The sequence below is a fragment of the Tribolium castaneum genome, unplaced genomic scaffold, assembly GCF_031307605.1.
Source record: "Tribolium castaneum strain GA2 unplaced genomic scaffold, icTriCast1.1 ptg000063l, whole genome shotgun sequence".
Classification (NCBI taxonomy): Eukaryota; Metazoa; Arthropoda; class Insecta; order Coleoptera; family Tenebrionidae; genus Tribolium; species Tribolium castaneum.
This window is the reverse complement of record NW_026986660.1, coordinates 20,001-30,000: the sequence shown is the minus strand read 5'-3', so window position 1 is coordinate 30,000 and position 10,000 is coordinate 20,001. Positions and strand designations below refer to the sequence as shown.

Below are 10,000 nucleotides of genomic sequence, written 5' to 3'. Positions count from 1 at the left end.
CGAAGTTTAGCGTTCATTTGACTTTGTACATAGTACAGACGAAGTACGACGTTTGCGAAGTACGGCACTCAAAATCGTGATTTTCTTGTACGACGTTTATTTGCATGTGCTGCCGACTGCGACGGAGTACAGCGTTCAATTGACTTTGTACATAGTACAGACGAAGTACGACGTTTGCGAAGTACGGCACTCAAAATTGTGATTTTCTTGTACGACGTTTATTTGCACGTGCTGCCGACTGCGACGAAGTACAGCGTTTAATTGACTTTGTACATAGTACAGACGAAGTACGACGTTTGCGAAGTACGGCACTCAAAATCGTGATTTTCTTGTAAGACGTTTATTTGCAGTTGCTTCCGACTGCGACGAAGTTTAGCGTTCAATTGACTTTGTACATGGTACAGACGAAGTACGACGTTTGCGAAGTACGGCACTCAAAATCATTATTTTCTTGTACGACGTTTATTTGCACTTGCTGCCGACTGCGACGAATAACAGCGTTCAATTGACTTTGTACATAGTACAGACGAAGTACGACGTTTGCAAAGTACGGCACTCAAAATCACGATTTTCTTGTAAGACGATTATTTGCAGTTGCTTCCGACTGCGACGAAATGCAGCGTTCATAGTACAAACGAAGTACGACGTTCACAAAGTAATGAAGTAAAACGTAAACATTAAATAATAATAATGCAACCCACAATACATTAATTGTGTATCAAAATTGCATAACTTTTACGAAGTACAACGTTCAAAAATATTAAAGAATTTTATTTCTGTGGTATATAATAAAAAACCAGCAAATTTTTTTGCAAATTACGTATCTGTAAATAAATGTAAACATTTAGCAACTAATCAAAATTGTTTTTTTGCTTAGATATTAAAGTAAAACATAAAAATATATTAAATTTATAGAATGCAACCCGCAGCACACTAGATGTGCATTAATATTGCATAACCTTTACGAAGTACGACGTCCAAAAATATTAAATTTTTTTTATATTGAGGCAAAAAGTGAGAAGACATAAATTAATAATAGTGCAACCTGCAATACACTGAATATGTACTGATGTTGCATAACCTTCACGAAGTACTACGTTTAAATATAAATTAATATTATTGCGACCCGCAATACACTAAATTTGTATTAATATTGCATAACCTACACGAAGTACGACGTTCAAGAATATTAAAGAATTTTATTTCTGTGGTATATAATAAAAAAAACAGCAAATTTTTTTGCAAATTACGTATCTCTAAATAAATGTAAACATTTAGCAACTAATCAAAATTGTTTTTTTGCCTAGACATTAAAGTAAATCATAAAAATACATTAAATTTATAAAATGCAACCCGCAGCACAACAGATGTGCATCAATATTGCATAACTTTTACGAAGTACGACGTCCAAAAATATTACATTATTTTTATATTAAGGTAAAAAGTGAGAAAACATAAATTAATAATAATGCAACCTGCAATACACTTAATATGTACTGATGTTGCATAACCTTTACGAAGTACTACGTTCAAGTATAAATTAATATTATTGCGACCCGCAATACACTAAATTTGTATCAATATTGCATAACTTACACGAAGTACAACGTTCAAAAATATTAAATATTTTATTTGTAGTTTGCATATAATAAAAAAAAACAAATTTTTATGTAAATTACGTATCTGTAAATAAACGTACACATTTAACAATTAAATAAACTTAGTATTTTGGCCTAGATATTAAATTAAAACATAAAAATGCATAATATTACACACACAGCATAATACACACACAGCCAGGTACACATTGTTTATATAAAAATTTCTAGTATGCAATGCAACTTGGGCTAACCAACATGAACTTACTCTATTTTATCATTACAAATAAATTTACCTCTCTAAAAACTCTCACTCTTCTCACCACAATTTAATACACTTTAGTAGTGTACAGCCTTATTTCTCTCTCTCAAGTAACAAAAAGACGATGGTGTGGTTGGTGATAGTGATAGAAACCAATTAGTCTTAAAGAGTAAGAGTAATAGAGTAAGAGATGAATAATACAAGAAAGAGGAAAGAGGAAAGAAAGAGAAAGAAAAGAGAAAGAAGACAGAGAGAGAGAGAAAAAGAAAGAAAAAAATTAAAAGGAAGAAGATAGATGATAGAGAGAGAGAGAGAGAGAGAGAGAGAGAGAGAGAGAGAGGAAGAGTAGAAGAAAGCCAGCAAATTATTCGAACGACATACTTCGTTCTACGGACTTAGCACATAGCTCTCGCCTAGCACATAGCTCTCGCCTAGCACATAGCGCTCGCCTTGCACCATTCACTGCTTAATAACTACTGCATATAATAAGTCACGATTGCTCATGTGGTAAAATAGTGATGACACAATCATTTTGTTTAAAGGTATGCAACCAACAATACACGAAACGCGCGCTAAAGTTGCCTAAAACCACGAAGTACTACGTATACTTTAATTGTAACGCAACTCGTTTCACAGTAAACGTGTATGAAAATTGCCTATATTCAAGAAGTACTACATTTGTTTAAATATTGTATTAGTGTTACGAAGTACGACGTTTAAATATTATGAATTATTTTTAGTTGTATATAAAATCATAGCTATTTTTGTAAATTAATAATGCAACCCGCAATACACCAAATGTGTATTAATATTGCCTAACTTGTACGAAGTACAACGTTCATTTAAGTGCATTAAGTATGGTGCTCTGTGCGATGAAATACGACGTTCATGTGACCATAAAGTAACAAACGAAGTACGGCGCTCACAAATGCAGCGCTCAAAATTATTGTTTCATTGCACGACGTTTGCTTTGTTTCTGACTGCGACAAAATGCAGCGTTCATTTGATTTTGTACATAGTACAGACAAAGTACGACGTTTACGAAGTACGGCACTCAAGATCGTGATTTTCTTGTACGACGTTTATTTGCACGTGCTGCCGATTGCGACGAAGTACAGCGTTCAATTGACTTTGTACATAGTACAGACGAAGTACGACGTTTGCGAAGTACGGCACTCAAAATCATGATTTTCTTGTTCGACGTTTATTTGCACTTGCTGTCGACTGCGACGAAGTTTAGCGTTCATTTGACTTTGTACATAGTACAGACGAAGTACGACGTTTGCGAAGTACGGCACTCAAAATCGTGATTTTCTTGTACGACGTTTATTTGCATGTGCTGCCGACTGCGACGGAGTACAGCGTTCAATTGACTTTGTACATAGTACAGACGAAGTACGACGTTTGCGAAGTACGGCACTCAAAATTGTGATTTTCTTGTACGACGTTTATTTGCACGTGCTGCCGACTGCGACGAAGTACAGCGTTTAATTGACTTTGTACATGGTACAGACGAAGTACGACGTTTGCGAAGTACGGCACTCAAAATCATTATTTTCTTGTACGACGTTTATTTGCACTTGCTGCCGACTGCGACGAATAACAGCGTTCAATTGACTTTGTACATAGTACAGACGAAGTACGACGTTTGCAAAGTACGGCACTCAAAATCACGATTTTCTTGTAAGACGATTATTTGCAGTTGCTTCCGACTGCGACGAAATGCAGCGTTCATAGTACAAACGAAGTACGACGTTCACAAAGTAATGAAGTAAAACGTAAACATTAAATAATAATAATGCAACCCACAATACATTAATTGTGTATCAAAATTGCATAACTTTTACGAAGTACAACGTTCAAAAATATTAAAGAATTTTATTTCTGTGGTATATAATAAAAAACCAGCAAATTTTTTTGCAAATTACGTATCTGTAAATAAATGTAAACATTTAGCAACTAATCAAAATTGTTTTTTTGCTTAGATATTAAAGTAAAACATAAAAATATATTAAATTTATAGAATGCAACCCGCAGCACACTAGATGTGCATTAATATTGCATAACCTTTACGAAGTACGACGTCCAAAAATATTAAATTTTTTTTATATTGAGGCAAAAAGTGAGAAGACATAAATTAATAATAGTGCAACCTGCAATACACTGAATATGTACTGATGTTGCATAACCTTCACGAAGTACTACGTTTAAATATAAATTAATATTATTGCGACCCGCAATACACTAAATTTGTATTAATATTGCATAACCTACACGAAGTACGACGTTCAAGAATATTAAAGAATTTTATTTCTGTGGTATATAATAAAAAAAACAGCAAATTTTTTTGCAAATTACGTATCTCTAAATAAATGTAAACATTTAGCAACTAATCAAAATTGTTTTTTTGCCTAGACATTAAAGTAAATCATAAAAATACATTAAATTTATAAAATGCAACCCGCAGCACAACAGATGTGCATCAATATTGCATAACTTTTACGAAGTACGACGTCCAAAAATATTACATTATTTTTATATTAAGGTAAAAAGTGAGAAAACATAAATTAATAATAATGCAACCTGCAATACACTTAATATGTACTGATGTTGCATAACCTTCACGAAGTACTACGTTCAAGTATAAATTAATATTATTGCGACCCGCAATACACTAAATTTGTATCAATATTGCATAACTTACACGAAGTACAACGTTCAAAAATATTAAATATTTTATTTGTAGTTTGCATATAATAAAAAAAAACAAATTTTTATGTAAATTACGTATCTGTAAATAAACGTACACATTTAACAATTAAATAAACTTAGTATTTTGGCCTAGATATTAAATTAAAACATAAAAATGCATAATATTTATTAAAATGCAACTTGCAATACACCAAATGTGTATGAATATTGCATAACCTTTGCGAAGTACGACGTTCACGAAGTACGTCGTTTACGAAGTGCGACGTTCACGAAGTACGTCGTTTACGAAGTGCGACGTTCACGAAGTGCGACGTTCACGAAGTACGTCGTTTACGAAGTGCGACGTTCGCGAAGTACGACGTCTACACATTAGGGCACTCAAAATTATTGTTAGGTTGTACGACATTCAGACGTTCCAACTGCGACTAACTACAGCATTCATTTGACTTTGCACATACGACGAACGAAGTACGACGTTTACGAAGTACGGCGCTTAGAATAATTTTGTTTTTATTAATTAATAATTTTTTTTTAAACAAACGTTTTTATAATTAAATTTTATAATGGTTTAAATATAAAATATGACTTTTTAATATTATCAATATTTAAAATATTTTCTCCCCTTTGTGTGTATGCCTTATAGTTATAGAGCTGTGCGCTTCGGTAGACGTCGCCTGTGGAGCTATGTCAGTGGAGCGGTGCGCATATCCAATACCGAGCGGCTGCCTCGATCGGTGTCGCGCTGGTATATGTATGGTAGTGGTGTGTGTCGATGCGTTGAGTGAGGCGATATGAACGGTGTAACGGTTTAGTCGAAGTTTATCATAAATGACGACGACAAAACGACCGATTATGTATACGTTCTGCATTTGCTTCCAATTTATCGACGTTTATCGCACATTTCCGCTATCGAATTCGAATAGGGCTTTGCTTGCGAGATTGCTTTATTTTGTGATTTTGTGGCTCGCCCAGTTCCCCACAGCGAGATTGCGGATGCGGCAAAACGTATTCTCTTACGTTGGCGGTCCTTATGCAATCAAACTTTGTTGAACTAACAAATGTTTGTGATTTAAACAAACAAAAATAATAAATGCGTCAACTCTCTAATATCCGAGCGAGAATATTTATATAATATTCGTAACGTTTATGGATTCGAAAGAATTTCATAAATTCACGTCGCATTCAATCTTGCGAAGAGTGAAGAGAATGTTTGAACTTTTAAATCGGCAAAGGTAAAAAATAATATTATAAATATTATTATTATGCCTTTATTGACCGATATATGTGTTGTGGTGTTTAACGACTATATCGTACGAAGAAAAGAAGAAATAGCGTGGCGTTACTTTCTTATATGTTAGATTGTTTCGCACAAACGCGCATATTCTTCATCTTTATAAACGATGATGATGAGTATTTTATTCTCTCGTCTGTCTCAAAAAACACAAAAACACAGTTCCCTGGTTGATCCTGCCAGTAGTCATATGCTTGTCTCAAAGATTAAGCCATGCATGTCTCAGTACAAGCCAAATTAAGGTGAAACCGCGAAAGGCTCATTAAATCAGTTATGGTTCCTTAGATCGTACCCACATTTACTTGGATAACTGTGGTAATTCTAGAGCTAATACATGCAAACAGAGCTCCGACCGGAGACGGAAGGAGCGCTTTTATTAGATCAAAACCAATCGGTGGCGGTTTCGCCGTCATCGTACAACTTGGTGAATCTGAATAACTTTACGCTGATCGCACGGTCTCGCACCGGCGACGCATCTTTCAAATGTCTGCCTTATCAACTGTCGATGGTAGGTTCTGCGCCTACCATGGTTGTAACGGGTAACGGGGAATCAGGGTTCGATTCCGGAGAGGGAGCCTGAGAAACGGCTACCACATCCAAGGAAGGCAGCAGGCGCGCAAATTACCCACTCCCGGCACGGGGAGGTAGTGACGAAAAATAACGATACGGGACTCATCCGAGGCCCCGTAATCGGAATGAGTACACTCTAAACCCTTTAACGAGGATCAATTGGAGGGCAAGTCTGGTGCCAGCAGCCGCGGTAATTCCAGCTCCAATAGCGTATATTAAAGTTGTTGCGGTTAAAAAGCTCGTAGTCGAATTTGTGTCCCGCGCCGCCGGTTCATCGTTCGCGGTGTTAACTGGCGTTTCGCGGGACGTCCTGCCGGTGGGCTTAGCTCGAGAGGGCGGCCCAACTCAATCCCGCCGCGGTGCTCTTCATTGAGTGTCGAGGTGGGCCGGCACGTTTACTTTGAACAAATTAGAGTGCTTAAAGCAGGCTAAAACTTCGCCTGAATACTGTGTGCATGGAATAATGGAATAGGACCTCGGTTCTATTTTGTTGGTTTTCGGAACCCCGAGGTAATGATTAATAGGAACGGATGGGGGCATTCGTATTGCGACGTTAGAGGTGAAATTCTTGGATCGTCGCAAGACGGACAGAAGCGAAAGCATTTGCCAAAAACGCTTTCATTGATCAAGAACGAAAGTTAGAGGTTCGAAGGCGATCAGATACCGCCCTAGTTCTAACCATAAACGATGCCAGCTAGCGATCCGCCGACGTTCCTCCGATGACTCGGCGGGCAGCTTCCGGGAAACCAAAGCTTTTGGGTTCCGGGGGAAGTATGGTTGCAAAGCTGAAACTTAAAGGAATTGACGGAAGGGCACCACCAGGAGTGGAGCCTGCGGCTTAATTTGACTCAACACGGGAAACCTCACCAGGCCCGGACACCGGAAGGATTGACAGATTGAGAGCTCTTTCTTGATTCGGTGGGTGGTGGTGCATGGCCGTTCTTAGTTGGTGGAGCGATTTGTCTGGTTAATTCCGATAACGAACGAGACTCTAGCCTGCTAAATAGGCGTATTTCGACATCCCAAATACCCGCTGGAGCCGGGTTCGCCCGGTCTCTATGTGCGGTTTTTACTGTCGGCGTACAAACAATTCTTCTTAGAGGGACAGGCGGCTTCTAGCCGCACGAGATTGAGCAATAACAGGTCTGTGATGCCCTTAGATGTTCTGGGCCGCACGCGCGCTACACTGAAGGAATCAGCGTGTCCTCCCTGACCGAGCGGTCCGGGTAACCCGCTGAACCTCCTTCGTGCTAGGGATTGGGGCTTGCAATTGTTCCCCATGAACGAGGAATTCCCAGTAAGCGCGAGTCATAAGCTCGCGTTGATTACGTCCCTGCCCTTTGTACACACCGCCCGTCGCTACTACCGATTGAATGATTTAGTGAGGTCTTCGGACCGGTGCGCGGTGGCGTTTCGACGTTGCCGATGTTGCTGGGAAGATGACCAAACTTGATCATTTAGAGGAAGTAAAAGTCGTAACAAGGTTTCCGTAGGTGAACCTGCGGAAGGATCATTAACGTGTAAATGTTGTTGTTTAGTTGTCACACATACACACATTTTGTCTGTGCTGATCAACAAAAAACACACACATACATACACTATTCGTATGATGATCAATTCTCATACAAAATTCTTCATTATGCGTCGAACGGAAAAGCAACAACGGGTCGTCTTGCATTAAGCGGATCTGTTGTTACGTTTTTCGATTTATTTTATAAATCGATTGTAAACGTGCCGTAAACGACGTTTTCGAAGAATTTTTTTGAACATTAACACGAATCAATATTGTCGAAAGATGGTTATGTGCTAACGTTTTATTATTGCTTTCGCAGTGCCGGTCTTAGCGTATTTCCATCATCGTATTCGCTTCGAAAAAAAGTACTAATACAGTGGTGGTGTATAATTAATGTGCAAGAGATGTTGTTGTTGTTGTTGTAGTATTTGTATATGGTTGGAGTTATTTATAATAACAAACAAGAATGAATAATAATGGTGTCTGCCAATACGATCGTACTTTATGTACACGAATAAAACTTTATACATACAAACCATAATAATAAATAAACTCGAAACAACCAACAACAAAATTATTACGCTACTGTACATACAAACACACATTTATACATACCATCATTTTACTTTACCGATGGTGAGTGATGTTTGAAAAATAAACGCTTAGGCTTACGATTTTGTAAGCCAGTCTTTGCGTATTTTCTTCATCGTATTCGCTTCGGAAAAAAGAAAATAAAGATGGTGTATAATTAATGTGTAAAAGAGATGTTGTAGTTGTAATTTAATTTGTAAATGGTTGGAGTTTATTAATAAATAATAATAGGGGCTGTCTATTCGTCTGTACTTTATGTACAAGACTACAAAAACGTTTTATAACAATAAAAAGCTCGAAACAACCAATAACAAAATATACTACTACTATACTACTATACATACAAACGCACATTTATAAATACATAAAATCAATTTACTTTATCGATAGAGAGTGATGTTTGGAAAAAAACGCTTAGGCTTACGGTTTTCGGGTACCTGGGTTCCGCATGCGTCGAAGTAATAATTTACTTTAACGACGCGACGAACCGTAGGAATCTAAATAAAAAAGTTTATTTATTAACTTTTTTAGATTCTGTGGGTTTTAAATGATATACGCCCGACTGACGAAGGAACGTTTTGCACTGCCTGTGCTTTTCTTTTGATTCGTTTTTATGTCGACGGACGTTCTTAGAATGCCCACCAAACGACGTATCACACAAAACACCCTACAATTGTATTGTTTGGTAAATATTGTTGTGATTAAGTTTGTAGCTGTGGCGTTTGTTTGAAGAAAACGTCTGGTTTTTCGACATATTTTCTATTTAATAAATATACATAATGCTTATCGCAAAAGGAGCAGAGTTTTATAGACAAAGTTGATAGAGAAAAAAAACCTAATAGATATATATACGTATTTATAAAACGTTAATATCATCGGGTTATTCTTTATGTAAACTTAAACTATAACTGCATACTCTTTTCGATAAGTAGATACAAATGCCACTTTAATTAAATAAAATATTATAAAATATAACGCCGAACGTTTCTTTCGATTGGTCCGTTTCTCACATATACATCACAATTGTAATAACCTTAAGTAGTTATTTTTGTTGTTGTGTGATGATGAAACGATTTCGATGTGGAACGGTGCGTTATGTAATAATATTTTAAATTTGTTTGAAAAGATTACCCTGAACGGTGGATCACTTGGCTCGTGGGTCGATGAAGAACGCAGCTAATTGCGCGTCAACTTGTGAACTGCAGGACACATGAACATCGACATTTCGAACGCACATTGCGGTCCTCGGATATACTGTTCCCGGACCACTCCTGGCTGAGGGTCGTGTCAATTTCAAAGACTGCTCGGTTTTTGTCTTAAACACAGCGCACAATGTTGTGTAGACAATTACGTCGGAGCGTGTTGGGTGCAAATATGACGCGTTACTATAATTGTTAATTGATTGTCGGTTGTCATAATAAAATATTATGCAACGTAGACAACAATAAAAACAATATAAAAAA

At 37.1% G+C, this 10,000-nt stretch overlaps 2 non-coding genes across 2 annotated transcripts; both read left to right on the top strand.

The window, feature by feature from the left end:
• Window positions 1-6,026: 6,026 nt before the first annotated feature.
• LOC135267625 (small subunit ribosomal RNA) lies at window positions 6,027-7,949 on the top strand. The gene has a single exon (XR_010336022.1). It is a non-coding gene; the product is annotated as a small subunit ribosomal RNA (ribosomal RNA).
• Window positions 7,950-9,665: 1,716 nt separating this feature from the next.
• On the top strand, window positions 9,666-9,822 carry LOC135267621 (5.8S ribosomal RNA). Its single transcript, XR_010336018.1, has one exon. It is a non-coding gene; the product is annotated as a 5.8S ribosomal RNA (ribosomal RNA).
• Window positions 9,823-10,000: the final 178 nt, after the last annotated feature.